Here is a 17,306-nt window from a genome sequence, read left to right as displayed (position 1 = left end):
GGCTCAGGAAACAAGCACTGAGTGGTGGGATCACACTGTCATGCAAGTCTGGGATGACGAGCAGTGGCTGCAGAACTTTCGGATGAGAAAAGCCACTTTCATGGGACTGTGTGAGGAGCTCACCTCCACCCTGCGGTGCAAGGACACGAGAGCTGCCCTGATGGTGGAGAAACGGGTGGTTATTGCAATCTGGAAGCTGGCAACTCCAGACAGCTACTGATCAGTCGCTAACCAGTTTGGAGTGGGAAAGTCGATCATTGGAATCGTGTTGATGCAAGTTTGCAGGGCCATTAATCACATCCTGCTCAGAAGAACTCTGGGTAACGTGCATGACATTGTGGATGGCTTTGCACAAATAGGTTTCCCTAACCGCGGAGGGGTGATAGATGGCACACATATTCCAATTCTGGCACCAACCCACCTAGCCTTCGAGTACGTTAATCGGAAGGGGTATTTCTCTATCGTTCTCCAGGCGCTTGTGGATCACTGTGGGCATTTCATTGACATTAACTCAGGCTGGCCCAGAAAGGTGCATGACGCACACATCTTTTGGAAAACTGGCATGTTCAGAAAGCTGCAAGCCAGGACTTTTTTCCCAGACCAGAAGATCACCATAGGGGAAGTCAAAATGCCCACTGTGATCCTTGGAGACCCTGCTTAACCTTTAATGCCATGGCTCACAAAACCCTGCACAGGGAGCCTTGACAGCAGGAAAGAGCGGTTCAACAACAGGCTGAGCAGGTGCAGAATGACTGTGGAGTATGCTTTTGGCTGTTTAAAGGGCCACTGGTGCTCTCTGTATGGAAAGCTGGACCTGGCCGATGACAGCATCCCCGCGGTTATATCCGCATGCTGTACCCTCCTTAACATTTGTGAAGGGAAGAGTGAACGATTCACTCAGGCATGGAACTCGGAGGTTCAACACCTGGAGGCTCTATTTGAACAGCCAGAGAGCAGGGCTATTAGAGGGGCCCAGGATGGGGCTGCAAGGATTAGGGATGCCTTGAGGGAGCAATTTGAGGATGAAAGCCACCAGTAATGTCTGGTGCCCTGCACAGGAGTGAAGTGCAGTGGTTCCAATGTTAGTAGGAATCTGTGTTTGCTACGCTGGCTTGCAGTTCCTGTTTCTTTCCTGGCCTAAGGTATCTTTTACTTTATGCAGTAATAAAGAATGTTTTCAAAGCCAAAAAATCCATTTATTGAAAAGAAACACAACTGCTTGGGAAACAGAAAGGGCAAGGGGGTAGGGTGGGGAACGGTACAATCACAGATTTGCGTATGTCCTGTTGTGCTACTCAGCCTTCCTGTCTGGAGTGCTGTGCAATGAGTGCTGCACTTCAGGGTGGCTATACTGCCTGGTGATGGGGGTTGAGTGCAGTGGATAAGAGTCATAGTTTTCAGGGCTAGGTGGTAAAGCTTGTACAGGTGTTGGAGGCAGCTGGTGGCGATAAGAACCTGGCTGTTGGGGAAAGTGGGTTGGTGGTGACATGGGAACACAAGGGAAAGAGTTTTGGGACAAGGGCTACAGGGGGAGGCAGGCTTCGCCTGCATGGCTAGGAGCTCCTGGATAGAGTCTGCTTGGCGCTCCATTATGCTTATCAGCTGATCTGTGCTTTGCTGCCAGAGCACCATGCTTTTGTGCCGGTGCTCCTCATTCTGCAGGCAGATCCTCCTTTCACTGTCCCGCCACTCCTGCACTTTTTGATTTTCATTGCTTGAATGCTGCGTTACTTCATGCAACATGTCTTCCTTGCTTCTACGTGGCCTCTTTCTGATTCTTTGGAGTCTTTTGGCTGGTAATAACATGGATGGCTGAGATCTCAAGGTTGCATCTGTAAAGACAAAATGCAAAACTTAACAGAGGCAGCATTGTTCACACCAGACAGAGCAATGATTCCCCTGTACTTAAGGGCAAGCACAGTCTACACAATAGCATAATTTGCCCGTCCCAAAGCGAGCGCACATAACCCACCGGAGCCCCAAAATGGTGAGTAAGCACAGGGTCAAGCGTGACTGATTGTTTCACAGCTGTACTGTCCTCTGGGTTTCTGTGCCTTGGGGAGAGCCAGCAGCGGCAGTGGGCCCCTATACTGAACACTGTCCCCACATTTTTCACAGGAGTTCGTCCTGGAAGATATCTAGCTGCTGAGGGTGACCTGGGAAGCAAGGGAGAGTCTTCTACTGCAATGCGGCTTCCGCCCTGGCCCCTATGCAGCTTGCCTGTGTGCAGCAATGGTCCCCCCACCCCTCACGGCACAGTGGCGCGGACAAGTGAGCCTGACTGGGAGAAGGACCACAGTGGCTCTCCCGAGAAACCCGCACAAGCGCATTGCCCAAGTTCTGGATGAGACCTTTGAAGAGATTACTGAGGCCGATTACCACAATGTGAGAGAGCATATCAACACCCTATTCAGCATCTAGGCATGCATGCAGCCCTAACCCTCCTCGCCCCAAGAGCCTGCACCAAATAACATCCTTCCCAAAATAAAAGCTGCTTACCGGGAACCTCCTCTGTTGTTTTTCCTTCCCTAAGCACTGGCCACCGCCACTGGCTATCTTCCTCCTAGCTTGAGAACAGCTCCTGGTTGCATACATCTAGGGATTCCGGGGTGTCTGCCTCAGCACCCTCACTCCCGCTTTGCTCTGAAGTGTCCATGGTGGTACTCGGAGTGGAGGTGGGGTTGCCCCCAAGTATCGCGTCCAGCTCTTTGTAGAAACAGCAGGTCGGAGGGGCAGCACCGGAGCGGCTGTTTGCCTCATGGGCTTTGGGTAGGCATTCCGCAGGTCCTTCACTTTAACCCTGCACTGCAGTGCGTCCCGGACATGGCCCCTTTCCATCATGTCCCTTGATATCTGCCCAAAGGTATTGTAATTCCTGGAGCGCAGCTGGGACTGGACAGCTTCCTCCCCACAAACACTGATGAGGTCCAGCACCTCGCCATTGCTCCATACTGGGGATCGCCTGGTGTGTGGAGGCATGGTCCCCTGGAAAGATTCACTGAGAGCACTCCACGCCTGGCTGAGCAAACAGGAAGGGGATTTTCAAAATTCCCAGAGAATTTGAAGGGCGGGTCTGACAGTTGGTCACCTGAGGGCAGGGCAGTGGAGTTCAAAGTGATGACCAGAGTGGCTAGAACAGGCATTTTGGGACACTTCTGGAGGTCGATCAGAGTGCACTAACAGACCAGGGTGTCCACACTGGCGCCGTGGCACTCCCGTGGGGGTGCACAAAACGTTATTCCACTTGCCGAGGTGGAGTACCAGGAGTGCTCTACGTGCCTTGCCAGTGTGGACAGGTAGTGAGCTAGTGCGCCCGGGGCTCCTTTAATGCACTCTAACTCACAAGTATAGCCAAGCCCCTAAATCCCCTTTGTGGATCAAGTCCTAAATGCACAGCACCACTCACCCACTTACATAGATGTACAGCAGGATGGTGTAGGTTTTTTTTTATTGGCTTTGTATGTCAGTTACCAGAGACACCACTGACCTTCAACAAATCACACGCTTGTTGTACAGAGTCAAAAAGACCCCGCCTTCTGAGGTTTGGTTTTCTTAATGAATGGCATAGTTCCACAAAGTTGCATAAACCCTTAGCCTCCTCCCTAGATTTCATGGTACCTAAGATTCCTTTTCTACAGACATTGCCTTCCTCTCCCCAGAGGGCTACTTCTGCCTTCCTTAATTCCAGGATGGAGTCTAACGAACCACTCCAGCCCTAGTAAATTGGTCTTAATTAACCTGCAGATCCCTACTGGGTTCCAACATCTCACAAGGTAAAGCAGCAGGAGAATCCTGCTAGCCTGATATGGTGTGGTTTGCACTTAGTGAACTACAGCACTTGAATAAATAGGGCTTAATGCTGAGGGCCTTACCCAAGTGTCTTTACAGTGAAAGAATATCTGCCAGGAGTTTTTAGACATTCGATTGTAGAGCAGTGGAAACAGTGGTCTCTTTTGCACAGAAGGGAAAGTTCAGTACATCACCATTAACATGAAACTCCATTTCTTGCCAGCACCCCTTCTCTGGGAGCGAGAGACGCACTTAGTTGAGTTCTGACTCTCTGCTAATGGGCACCTATCTCTCATGGAAGGAGACTGCCATCTGTGGCAAACCTCAGAGAGAATGTTTGGAGTAATTGCATGATGTACTTATCTGATGCAATTGTCCTCTAGGGGCTGATTTAGGACCACTGTAGTAACTACAGTTAGAACTAATTGGATTTTTTTTAACCAGGGTTCCCAGATGTGACAGGGTAGTGCTGCTTTGTTCACTAAGCCATTTTCATCCATGTTCTCTATTACATATAAAGGGTTTTCTTCCCCCTCCCTCCCACAGGTAGAAGGCTTCAGAGCCCTTATCTATGGCTCTGCTGAACCCCAGCTGGACAGAGCTTCCAAACAAGAACAACATGAGCGAGGTGGCAGGCTTACCTGATCATATTCCATGACAACATGTAACCTTATGAATGGAATTGCTGTTCTACTGAATGTTGGTACTTTTTTAATGAACACTTTTTGTTATGTCCATTAGTGGCTGACTCACCTCAACAAATTGGGCAAATCAGAAAAAAAAATTCTTCTTTGGCTCATTTTCAAATGGATTGTGAATGACCCAGGGTCACTTAAATAACATTTGCAAATAAGTCGTGTGCAGCAGGATTAAACCTCTGTCCCTACACATCATCTTTTTCCTTTCACCAGTTTCCCATCTTTGTCTTTTTAACCTTGTGTCTAAAAATTAATATTATAACTGTCATAGCACCTTTCTCCCAAAGATCTCAGTGCACTCGCTGAACATTCAGTCATTACTGCAACACCCTTCTGAAGCAAGTGAGAACTAATGTGTTCAATGAAGTGGGGCAAAGTTAAGTTTGTTCCCAGCAAAATCAATGGTGGAGCTGGGAAGAAAAGCCAATAGATGTGGCTTCCTACTCTAGCCACCACACTCTCTTCTCTCCTCTGACCATAAAAATCACCATGCGCACGAGAATACTTGACGCTTTTCACAAAAGTATGAAAAGATCCATTTTTACTTTATATTTGCCTAAATAATTCTGTGCTTTAGCTAAAACACAGCAGGTGATCCATTTGGTAGGGCACTAGAGTGGGTTTCAGAAGGCTGGGGTGCTATTCCTGCCACTGCCACAGAATCACTTAACCCCAAATTTTCAGTGGTAGCCACTGGTTTTGGGTGTTCAAAGTGAGGTACTATCGGCCTGGTTTCTCACAGTGGTGAGCACTGAAAACAATATAGTTGAAGTCAGTTGGCCTGCAGGTGCTAAGCCCCTTTGAAAAATCAGGCCCTATGGTTCTCAAGTTAGGCACCCAAAATCAGTGACCATTCTTAAAAATGTTGCCTCCAGCCTATCTGCATATCAGTTTCCACAGCCTATAAACCTGGGATAAGGATATTGATCTTTTTATCTAAGGCTATGGCTACACTACGAGGCTTTTAGCGACATGGCTGTGCCGCTAAAAGACACCCAGGGTAACTGCTGTTTGTCGGCGGGAGAGAGCTCTCCTGCCCACAGAAAAGTTCCAACACCCACAGGCAGCAGCGGCTTTGTTGGCAGGAGCGCTCCTGCCGACAAAACGCTGTTCACACCGGTCGGTGCTTTTCGTCGGTAAAACTTTTGTTGTTCGGAGTGGGGGAGGGGAAAGGCTAATACCCCTGAACGACCAAAGTTTTGCCGACAAAGTGCCACTGTAGACAAAACCTAAATCCCTTTGAGGTCCTCAGATGAAAACAGCTATATACGATCTAAATAATATTACAATTATGCAGACAGTATCTATCAAGCTGCAACCTTATCCTCTTTAACATGTTGAAACTGCAGTTTGATGCAGAAAAAGGTTTATTATTATGTAAATACCATCTTAGTTACCTTGCCAGTTTAAAATTTTATCCTCTGAAAAACTTATACTGGGGAAAGGGCATTTCCTGCCTAGGTTATACTGGCTGTGAGAGAACGGAAAGTGACTAACGGTTACAAAGTGTTGGAACTCTTGTCTAAAAGGTAACTGGTCTTTATTAAAGGGGCCATGATTTCAGCTAGCCAGGCCTCCATTAAATTAGCAATAGAATAAAAACATGTTTTCATGCTACTTTTTAAGAGAGATGGAAGAAAACCAAGGCAGCACTTATTTTATTTTATTTTATTTTACTTTTTCACAAGTTTTTCACCTCAGCAGATGTAGATCCAATTAAAAGGCAAAGTTGTCTGCTGGCATAAGTTTATTGACTTCAGTGGTATCATGCCAGCAGAGAATCTGGCCACAAATCTTGGTTCAAGTCACAAGTGAAAATTAGTTTGGTGACATCACCTTCATCCTTAGTGGATATATATTGATATTACCAAACCATACTTTAGCACAAATCAAAGTTATTTTCCTGGAGAAAACAAGGACGAGAATAACAGGATGGTTGAAGGGCAGGACTTCAGTGCATTTTGCAGAGTTTTGTGGGAAAAATTGCATAGCACACTAGCTACAAATTTAGGACCTGATTAAGGAAAGCATTTCTACTTAGAAAATGCTTAAGTCCCATTAACTTCAGTACTTTTCTGAATGGGCCTTAATTAGTACTGAGCTTTCTCCACCATGTATGCAGCTGCATCTTATCAATCTTACCTATTTTTTTTTCACATAGTCCAAACAAAGATATCTGTTAGGGCCCAGGAGAAGAGAAACAACATAGCGGTGGATCAAATAAGTGGGGAATTTTTCAAATGCAGTTTGAAAGTCACCTGCACTGTCCTTCTACTCTTCGGTCCCTTTGGCATTTTTCTCTTTGTTTAATCTTCAAGTTAATCAAACTCAGTGCAGAGTAAGCCACATATTCATGTTCCAGGAATATTAATAATTATTACAGGCCTGCTGTGCAATCCTCACTCTTGGTGAGCACTTACTTGTGGAGCAAAACCACTGATCCAGATTCTCAGCCGAAGTAAAAGGAGCTATGCCAGTTTACACCAGATGAGCGTGTGGCCCATTGACTTCAGTGGGACTATCCATGGGCAGAAATATTCACCAAGAGGAGTGAGGATTGTACTGTGAACCCTGTATCACTATTTAAGAGTCAAGCAACTAACAATACCCAAAAGATAAAATCAGCTCTTGAAATTCTGACTATCTGTGACTATCTGTAGTTGTCTGTACATCTGATTTCTTCGTTGAAATGTCTAAACTATGAGCAGGATACCCCCACATTTTAGAAGGTAAAACAGTGCATGGATTCCAAAGTTAATTATTGAAGGTTATACTGAAAAATCTTACCAAACTGGAATGTCAAACTGTCCCTAATATTTGGCTTTGACAAAGCAAATTGCAGATGATAGGTAAACCATACTGAAGGACCATTTGGTAAGTAATAACAAGGCCCATAAAAAAAGGTGAAGGAAGGGCAAATGTCAGTCCCTCCCAGCTCAGTTACAGCTAAAATACTCTGCCTTGCATCACAAAATGAAAATGTCCTGGACTCTTCTGTGGTATTTTGATGACAAAAAATCCCCAACAAAACCTGAATATCTGGGGCATTACATTGTGTCAAACATCTGTCCAAGGGTGAGTAATGCTGTTTCATTTTAAGGATATATTACCATTGCCGGGTGTATCGCTGTTACATTATACATTGCACACTGATGGCTGAAGACATTCATGCTGACGCTTAGTGCATCCAAAGACGATACAAATTTAAAGATAATTTAAAACAGGAAGGCTGAGTATTAATTTTTAAAAGCCTTACCTGGCATTGCTTTCACTCTTGGTTTCCTTCAGCGGCAGTAACTGTTTTGTTCCAAAGGGTTGTTAATTACGGCTTTTTTTTTGTTTTTAACTGGATTGTGGTGATAACCACATCCTCGTTTTTACAGTTACTTCCAAAATACAGTACCCTGCTCCAGAAACAACCCTCTCCCTCAGCTCCCCCTGAAATAAACCAATGTTACTTGAAACCCAAGGATGGAAACAGTGTCATGGAAGCATTCCAAAAATTAAAGATCGCTCTTAACTGTTTACATTTCTTTTAACTGAATCCACTAGCATTAATTTGTCTCTAACATTTACTGTAGTTTTAATTTCACTCTTTATAATTTATCTCTCTTAGGTCCCAGCCCTGCAAAGACTTCTGAATTCCCTAAGACTACTGACAGTGCATAAAGTTAAGCACGTGCATAAATCTTTGTAGGCCTGAGGATTTAAAGTACAACTCTACTCTGACCTCTGACTGTAAAAATGACATTGTGGGGTTGCATGTTAGCACACTGTACCACTCCCATTGAAGTCAATGGAAACAATACTACTGGTGTTTGGAATTGGATTGGGTCCTTATTGTCTCTCAATGACTTCTATATCAAACAAACTCAACTGAGCTGTAATTTTTTCAACTGCCAGTCTTGCAAGCTCAACTTGGGCTCTAAGACCTGCCCTTCGACCCTCTGGTTGTACTGTATTTACAACTGTATTCTTGTAACCAGTTCACAGTCCATATGTGAACCAATGACAACAACCATGGTTGAGTTATGTCTCTGGAGCTCCTTTTTTCAGTGACACAACTGTGTCCAAGCCAGTCTGTGCCTCCACATCTACCATGGCACCTAAACATAATCTGGGACACTCTGGGTGGGTATCCCACAGAGCCTTTGCATGAGACAGAGGACGTGCATGCAGCACGAGACCAGCAACATGTGGACAGCACACTCCAGGGAGTCTGGCAGGAAGCAAGACTGGCCAAGCCACTCACAGACATGGTGCACTGCAAGTGCACTATAATATAACAGTGTTGCACCCTGGTTATAGGAAGACAACCATGTACCAGCGTAGGCTACTAGCAAGGGTAGCTGCGGGGTAACTGCCACATTTATTAATTGCACATTTACCATATTATGTGTAGGCACAAAACATGGTTAGAGCCACCTATGTCACCAACTGGTTAAAAGTTATAGTGTAGACAGGGCTCAAAATAAAACTGGGCTCTTTTGAGCTCTTGCATCGTCACCCATGACAAAGGTGAGATTCTGTGTTGTGCCTCCTAGAGGCACAGCATAGAATTCACAGCCTGGGGAGGGAGTAAGAGTGAGTGCTAAGGTAGCCTTAAGTCACTTTTGTGTCCTCTTGATCCTGGATTGGACCAACCTCAGCTGTGATTCAGAGAGGCGTGAGGGGCCTGTTTAAGTTAGGGCAGTCTTCCTAGGCTAGTCTATGGGTTGCGGCACAGCTCAGAATTTCCACAGTACTGCATAGCCCCACCCCAACATACCCTCCTGTCCCCAGCCCCAACCCTAGTAGGCCCCCTTCTCCAGGGCTTGTGGGTGGGGGGGTGTCCTCACGTGGCGAGGATTTGTTTTGAGAAAGCGGTGTGCATACTGAAATCAGGCTTAAAACGGAAAGTGAATTTCATATGGAACAGTACTGTGCCTTCACAATGAACGCAGAGGCCTTGGCCTTGTCTACACTACAGAGTTTTGTTGAGATAAGTTAAGCCGACAATCAAAAACTGGTATAATTACATCGCTTGTGCATGTTCATGCTATGCTCCTTCTGCAGGCAGAGCACGTCCACACTTGGTGCTCTAGCATCAACTGTGAGAGCAGTGCACCGTGGATCGTTATCCCACGGCGTTGCCCGCCGCCTCCTGCAGTTAGGAGTTGTGGGAAGGCGGAATGGATCGCAGCACATGATGGGTAGGGGCGCAACATCCCACTTGATGCAGTTCTTTCCATCCCAGCATTCCATGGGCTTCGAACTGTGTTTTGCAGCATTTTTCAGCGCCTCTGTTTACTGTGCATCTGCCATCTCGGTCTGAACAGACTGCTCTCTACTGTTCTGGTCACTGTTATGAACACATCACGGATGGTCATGCAGCATATCATAAGCTCCCAGTCTGAACAGGAATCAGAGTTGCCTGACCTGCGGTGTGTGGTGAAAAGAAACAACGCCAGATTATTTTTGGCATTCACGGAGCAGCTACACATGATGGACCGCCACTTTTCGGTTTGGGAACAAACACTGAGTGGTGGGATTGCATCATTATGCAGGTCTGGGATGATGAGCAGTGGCTGCAGAACTTTTGGATGCAGAAATTGTGTGCAGAGCTTTCCCCAGGATTGCGGCACGAGGACACCAAAATGAGAGCAACCTTCTCAGCGGAGAAGCATGTGGTGATCGCTGTGTGGAAACTGGTGACTCCAGACTGCTACTGGTTGGTCGCGAATCAGTTTGGAGTCAGAAAGTCGATTGTTCGGGCTGCGTTAACGCAAATGTGCAAGGCCATTAATCGCATCCTGCTATGAAAGACTGTGACTCTTGGCAATGTGTGTGTAATAGTGGATGGTTTTGTGGCAATGGAATTCCCTAACTGCAGCGGGTCAATAGATGGCACACATATTCCAGTGTTGGCCCCACACCATCTTGCAATGGAGTACATCGATAGAAAGGGGTACTTCTCTATGGTATTGCCAGCACTTGTGGATCACCATGGGTATTTCACTAACATCAACATGGAGTGGTCCAGGAAGGTGCATGATGCACGCTTCTTCAGGAAAACTGGCCTGTACAGAAAGCTGCAAGCAGGGACTTTCTTATCAGACCAGAAGATTTCAGTGTGGGATGCTGAAATACCCAGAGTGATCCTGGGAGACCCAGCGTACCCCTTACTCTCATGGCTCATGAAGCCTTATACAGCAACAAGGAGCTGCTTCAACAACAGGCTGAGCAGGTGCAGAATGACTGTGGAATGTGACTTTGGCAGATTAAAAGTGTGCTGGTGAGGCCTTTATGACAGGTTAGACCTAAATGAGGGAAATATTCCTGTGGTCAAAGCAGCCTGCTGTCCACTCCATAATATTTGTCAGGCTAAGGATTAAAAGTTTCCCCGGGGTGGAGTGCAGCCTGGCGGTTGATTTTGAACAGCCAGATACCAGGGCTATTAGAGGGACACAATGGCGGGCTATTCGAATCAGGGAAGCTTTGAGACAACATCTTGATAATGAGCACCAGTAATGTGCGTCTTTCTATACAGCAATCTGCCATGCTTTGTTAACTTGCCACCTTGCATGAAAATTTTTATGATACCTGATCAGGATTTGTCATCAGCAAATGATCAAACTGCCACTATGTATTACTGCCAGCAGCAACTGCCATGTGTAGGAGACAAATAAGGATTGGTTATCTTTCAGCGCGTTTGTTTTTATTAAATACCAATTAACAACACACACAAAAGGCTTGGTGGGAAGGGAGATAAGAGTGCAGGACAGTGTAGGCTCTTATCACTATGTATAAGTCCAGCTATGATTTTGCAAGCTGTCTGAAGGGGTGGAGTGAATGGTGTACCGAGATGATTCTGGGAAGTTGCAGAGAATGTGTGGGAGGAGTTTGGGGCAGGCATGGAAAACAGTTCTGTTTTAGCTGCAGGGAGTGGAGTGGGGTGGGGTGGGATGGGGTGGGGGCAAGCATGCATGTGTTCTGCCTGGAGCATGATTAGGGATTCTCCTCCATCACTTTAATCATCTGCTCCTGGCCCTTTACAAGGCACTACTCATTTACCTTTCTGTCCTGCTTTTCTCTTTTAAATTTTTCCTTCAGGGTATCTCTCCACTCCCTGTGTTTTCTTTTTTCAGCCTCTGAGAATTGCAGCAGCTCTTGGAAAATGACCTCCTTGCTACACTTTTGGTTGCTTCCTTATCTGGCAGAGGCACTCTGCCTGTGTGTAGGTGGTTCCTCTGAAGGCCACATCAGCAGAAGCACAAGAAACAATACACAGAAGCATGATTGTTAGTTCATTCACAGCATTGAATCATTACTGTAAAATGTACCTCATTTAACATAGCAACCACTTTCTCACTGTCCCTTGGCAAACACACATCTCGGCAACCACTCTAAACATGGTGAGTTTGAGCCGTGTGGGGGTTGGGCATTTATGATGGGGCAAAGGGTCTAGATGTTTTTTTAAAGGGATCAGTGCAGGCAACTAGGGACAATATTATACATTTTGCCAAATTTTCCAAAGAGGGGTTCATTGAAGCCGATATCTCATTCCTGAGGGTAAGCAAGGAAACAAGGGTGCATCTACTGCATGCATGCAGCTTCAGACCTGGCCCTATGCTGCTCACCTGTGTGCCGCTTTGGTCCCTGCACAAGTGATTGCCAAATGGCATGGGAAAGTTTCCTATAATGGGGGAAGGAACAAAACAGCTCTGCCAAGGAACCTTCAGTAGAGGACTGGCAAGTACCTCCAGGAAAGTTTCCTAGAGATCTCTCGGGAGGATTCACGTGAAATCTCAGTGTGCATTAACACCCTGTTCCACCACACTGCTAAGCTACAAAGAGGAATGTGGAACACACTCAACCACAGCTAGTCTTGTATATTTCTATCCCTTTACTCACGTCAAGAATGTACAGAGCAAAGGGACAGCTCTATGTCATATAACTGAGCAGCATCAACTCAAAAAGATCACTTATCAGGGCCCTCCTCTCCTACATCATGAGCACTGGAGAAGGACTGCTGCGACTGGCTAGACTCCTCCAGAGTGGAGAAGAATTCCTGACTTGCTGTGCCACTGGACGACCTTGCCGTGTTCTCCACATCGTCTTCCAAATCAACCATCTCATCCAAGACTTTGTCCTCGGGGCTAGGTTCAGCCCCACCAAAGTATCCATGGGGCTCTTGACGGTGGAGGTAGGGTTGCGGCCAAGGATGGCATCTAGGTCCTTATAGAAGCAGCAGGTCTTCAGTGCAGCATAAGAGCGATGGTTTGCCTCCCTTCTGGTACACCTGCCTCAGCTCATTTATCTTCGCATGGCACAGCTGCCTATTCCGTTCATAGCCCTTATCCAACAAGCTATAAGAAATCTGACCATAGGTATCGAAGTTCCTACAACTGGAGTGGAGCTGGGACTGCCCAGCCTCCTCTCCCCACTGTGCAAGCAGATCCAACAACTCTGGTGTTCTCCAAGCGGGACAGCGTTTGCTGTGTGGAACCGCCATGGTCAGCTGGGAAGATGTGATGTGAGCTGTCCACACCGAGCAAACAATAAGTGGAATTTCAAAAATTCCTGGGCCTTTAAAGGGAAAGTGGTGGATGCCTGTGTACCTGGGTGCAGGGCAGTGGAGTTCAAACTGCTGACCAGAGTGGTCAGGATGGGTATTGTGGGACACTTCCTGGAGGCCACTTACAGTTGTGACAGATTCGATCACAGAGACTCCCCTCGAGACTGTCACTCGATGTCACTGAGATATCACTGAGAACAACCCTCCTGCCAAAACAGGCGCCCCTCCACTTCTGTCTTGCTGAGTTAGACACTTCAGTCAGCTTCAGCACAGCCCCAGAGGTTGGCCACACCTCTCTGCAGTTCACTGAAACTGAGTTTCACTCAGCCCAAAGGCTTCTCAGTTAACAGGGACTTTCCCAGTGCCTAGTGTTCAGCCTTTCTGGGGCCCTGAATCCCAAATAAATCCATTTTACTCTGTATAAAGCTTATACAAGGTAAATTCGTAAATTGTCTGCCCTCTGTAACACTGCTAGAGAGATATGCACAGCTGTTTGCTCCCCCAGGTATAAATAACTTACTCTGGGTTTATTAATAAACAAAAGTGATTTTATTAAGTATAAAAAGTAGGATTAAGTGGTTTCAAGTAATAACAGACAGAACAAATTATGTCACCAAGCAAAATAAAGCAAAAACACACAAGTCTAAGCCTAATACATTAAGAAACTGATTACAAGTAATATCTCACCCTCAGAGATGTTCCAATAAGCTTCTTTCACAGACTAGACTCCTTCCTAATCTGGGCCCAATCTTTTCCCCTGGTACTGTCCTTGTTAATTCCAGAAGACATCTCAGGTGGTAAGCAGGGGTTTTCTCATGACTGGCAGCCCCTTTTTCCTGCTCCACTCCCTTTTATAGCTTTGGCACAAGGCAGGAATCTTTTGTCTGTCTGGGTCCTCACCCCTCCTTCTAAATGGAAAAGTACCAGATTTAAGATGATTTCATTAACAGGTGACATGGTCACATGTCACTGTAAGACCTCTAGTCTCCATTCCCCATGGGCTGGCCCATACATACACAGCAAGGCTTTCAAGTAACTAGGGCCATTTACAACTGATTGTTTCTGGAGCACCCTTAATGGTTTCCACTTAATATGTTTACATCAGTAATACAAGTTTATATCTTATTCTCCTAACTCCAGACATAGAAATAATACATGCAAATAAATAGGACAAACACACATGGTAAATTATAAGCTTTGTAATGATACCTTACTAGAAACCTTTTGCGTAAAGCATATTCCAGTTACATCAGATTCACACTCATAAGCACATTTCTGTAAAACATATGGAGTGCAATGTCACAACAGTAACATAACCAAGCATAGTGTCTACACTGACACTGTTGATATAACTTTGCAGCAAAAAGCTCTACGCCTCTTGTCAACGTGGTTTTATTTTGTCAGCAAAGGAGGAGCGTTTTGTTGGCAAAAGGAGCATTGTAGTGTGCACACCTCCACTGTTTTGTCCATGAAACCTGACTTTTGTCAACAAAACTGTAGTGTACACAAGGCCCTTGTCTACACTGAGATTTTCCTCACCATTAGCTTAGAATTGGTGCAATCAACACCTGCTACTTGTAGGCAGGAGTCTGGCATTTTGGTCAGCCAGGAGGACAGAGAAGGGGCAGGCAGCATTTCAAAAGGGTTGGGAGGAGAGCGGGGATATTTGTGTGAACTTTTTAGCAACTTAAGCCTTCGGCATCTGGTTGTGAGCAGCCATCTTACATTAGCCTTCTGGCTGCTGTAACTTGCTCATGGGGTCTGGGACAAAGATCGGTTCAAGAATTCAGAGGCAGCATAAGTAGCTTAAGGTCATCTTTGCCTCCCTCTGGGTCTTATGCTGAGAGTAGCTTGGCCAGACCAGAGGATCTGATCCATTGAGAGGGCCCAATCCTGCTCTGAATTAAGGAAATAGCATTTAATTCATTAGGAATGAGATCAGGCCCAAAGCAGTTTAGGATGGGAGAGACTGAGAAATTTGTTTCTTTATTATTTAAAAGAGCAGGTCAGTCTATCTGTAAACCTTATTAGTGGCATTTACTTTATATTCTAACATAGTGATACCACAGTGTCAAAAAAGCCTGGTAATTATAAAAGTCTTGTGCCAAATCTTTGAGTATGGCCAAAACTCACAGAGGGCAAGTCACCATTTACACTGTTTTCACACCTTTCCCATTTCAGTGTGTTTGAAAAGCTCTTAGACTTCTCTAATTTATGCTGACCTTTAATAAACACGGGGTCCAAAAATGCAGCCTAGGATCAACATGGTGTAGCAATGATATGTCCTACCTATGCCTCCTTTTCTGCAGTTACATCACCCTTCTCTGCTATGCCAGTAGCAGGAGGATATATGTCATACTCTGCCATTAGAGAGACAAAGTGGATGAGGTAGTATCTTTTGTTGGACCAACTTATGTTGGTGAAAGAGACAAGCTTTTGAGCCACAGTAAAAGAGATGACCTCACCCACCTTGTCTCTCTAATATCCTGGGACCGACAGGGCCACAACTACACTGCCTGGCTTTCACCACTGCAGAATCATCCATGCACTGGGATGATCCTTTCTGGGCTGTTCAAACCATGTTCAAGGTCAAATTTCATCACCAACAAAGTGTAAAGTGGCTGCAAGGTACCTGAGGTTCTGGCCTTGGGTATTTTTTTTTAAAGGTGCTTACCTTTTTACTAATAACATCCTTAGTTGTTAGAATTTTAAAATCGAAAGCACTCTTCATGCTTTTCTGATTTTTCTTACCTTTTGTATTTAAATCTGCTTGGACCTTGGAACCAGCCTGGTCAATTTCATAGTCTGTGTATAGTCAATTTCACTCTCTGGTTCTAATTCCCCAGCACAATGCTATTGTGTTTGGGTTTCCATCATGGCAGGGAAAATTTTGACTTAAAAAAATGGTTTTAATTAAATGTAAAGAGTAATTCATTAAAACATTTCTATTCATATCTGTCTTTTAAAAAACCCAACAACAATGACCTCTCATTCATAAACCATAAATATTGGGCCTAAACAATTTGACAGTGACATTTACGCATGGAGCTATATGTTTCCCCCCTGCTAATGTGGTCAGAGGGGAGCAGAAGCTGGTGGACCTAGGTCTGGAGGACATAGAAAGGACACTGGATCTGCAACGTTCTCCTCTCTCCCCTCTGCACCTACAGAAACTCTCCTATCTGTGACATTTGGATTCCATGAGTCATTAGAAGATCAAGGTTAGCAATCGCTGCCCAAGAGATGACTCTCCAGTGAGCTGAAGCTTTTCTTTCCCTGCAAACCACCAGGATCTACTGTGCCTGGAGGCTATGCCTCTTGTCTCACCCAGGAATTCCCATATATCTGAGGGAAGCATTCCGAGGAACCTTGAGGAGTTTCCTGAGTTGCCAGTCCCCTTCCCAATGCTTTTTATTCTAAAAGTGTAGGATTTGGCCTTTAATTTTCAGCTGCAGGATTAGATTTTCCATATGAAGAACCTGCTGTGGCCAACACACAGCACAGTTTTGGTGGGGGTCAGAGAGGTGTGCACAGGTGGGGGGTTTGGCAGCAGAGGGAGACCCTGCTTCCTCAGGCAAGCAGCACTCCTCCCTCTCCTTTCAAGTACCCCTTTGTGTGAGAAGAAGGGTTGGCTAGTAAACTAGTAGGTAGGAGTGAGAGGGATGCTTCGTGCTGGGATCTTTCTGGGTGGTCTTCTGGGACTTGTGGGGGTTTACAAAAACTCAGACAAAACACTGAATTTTGTAAAATGCCAGGTACTCTGGAGACACAGAGTCTTTATTTGCACTTTAGCCTTGTTTTACAAATATCCTAGCACTGAACAGAGTGGTCAAACACGTAACTCTTTCCCCCGCCCCCCTCCGGTATCAAATGTAATCTTCAAGAATCCATGCATGTACTACAATGACAAAGTCTAACTGGCCTAACATGGTGAAATGGTATGTTTAGGGTTAATGTGCAAACTCCTTAGTAACTTTATTTTATTTTCCAATAGCACCAAGAATGCGTTAGATGCTTTCTAAACAGAAAAGAACACTCAGGCCCTTTCCCTAAGGACAGGTCCTATCCTGATGAAGACTTCGGCTGCAGACAAACCCTCAACTTTAAGCACTAGAATCTGTGCCAGCTCTGTAGAACCTGTAAATCTGTGTAAGCATTGGGGCATAAAAGGACGAAGCACTCACAATGGTGCAAATTAAGAAATCTCTTATCAATATGTCTAGGTAAAAAATATATTTGTAAATTTTGCAAAATGTCAGGCC

Source organism: Lepidochelys olivacea, assembly GCF_965140295.1.
Source record: "Lepidochelys olivacea isolate rLepOli2 genome assembly, chromosome: 1".
Classification (NCBI taxonomy): Eukaryota; Metazoa; Chordata; order Testudines; family Cheloniidae; genus Lepidochelys; species Lepidochelys olivacea.
This window is presented reverse-complemented; position numbering follows the sequence as displayed.